The sequence below is a fragment of the Capsicum annuum genome, chromosome 6 (assembly GCF_002878395.1).
Source record: "Capsicum annuum cultivar UCD-10X-F1 chromosome 6, UCD10Xv1.1, whole genome shotgun sequence".
In the NCBI taxonomy this organism is placed as follows: Eukaryota; Viridiplantae; Streptophyta; class Magnoliopsida; order Solanales; family Solanaceae; genus Capsicum; species Capsicum annuum.
The window spans coordinates 31,568,107-31,569,259 of record NC_061116.1 but is presented as its reverse complement, the minus strand read 5'-3'; positions in this window follow the sequence as shown (position 1 = coordinate 31,569,259).

The window sequence follows — 1,153 nt, the reverse complement described above, 5'->3', positions numbered from 1 at the left end:
AAAGAGATACCCCTTGTTAATATACCTCATCTCTATCATTGCACATATAGCTTAGATATAGCTTTTTCGACTGATGAAAGTGAAAATCATTTTTTTTTTCAAATTATTTACTTTATTTTTTTTATTAAAATAGAATCCATATATGGGTATATTTGATCTTTCTTTTAATGTTCATGGATATATTTATACTTTTCACACAATATATTTTTATCTTTTATTTTTGATTCAATGGCTAATTTGGGTCTTAAGTACCTCCCTTATGGATCTGTTTGCTTATTATTATCTTAGTGGGCGTTCGACCATGAAAACTAAAATCTTTTGGAGTTGGAGTTGGAATTGGAGTTGAAGTTGGAGTTAAAGTTGTGTTTGGCCATGTCTTTTTGGGCATTTTTTAAAAACTTTTTGAAAGACTTTTTAAATATAATGTTATACCCCTAGTTTAAAAACTATCAAACTCATCCAGCTTAACTAATTTACCTACAATATACAATCAAATGTGAGAGGAGACAATAATATTGCCTTTGTTATTGGTATTGCAGAAAGAGTCACAATAATGAACGGACTAAGGTTTCGTTATATTATGAGAAGATTTTGAGAAAGAAGAAAAGAATTGAAGTTATCTTCAATTTTTAGGTCTTTTATCAATGAAAATAGGAAGAAGTGGGTAATGTGGTAGTTAGACATTTACCTCCAGTTATTGGTTGAAATTAATAGGGTTTTTTAATAAAAGTAAAAAAATAAAATCATTTGTAATAATAAATAAAGTTGAATTGAAGTTGGAAAAAAATGAAAACAGGTAAAACTTATTTTCACTTTTCCAAAAACTTCGAGAGGAGTTTTTATATGTTTTTTTTACAAAAAGTATATCAACAATATTATATCAAAATTATCAACATCAGTAATAGACACTATAGATCAGTTAAAAATTATCCATCACTCAATGCATTTTTTAAGCCATTATATTTATTATATTTAAAGATTGATATAGTAAAAATTACACATATTATTTATTGTTTTTTGACATGTGTACCAAGTCAATAATGGACAAATATTATTAGATGAGGAAAATATATAATTAATATTTCTTAGATCGTAAAAGAGAAACTTAAGACAAAGGAATTAATGCTCTCATTAGCTAATTAAAACGTAAAAA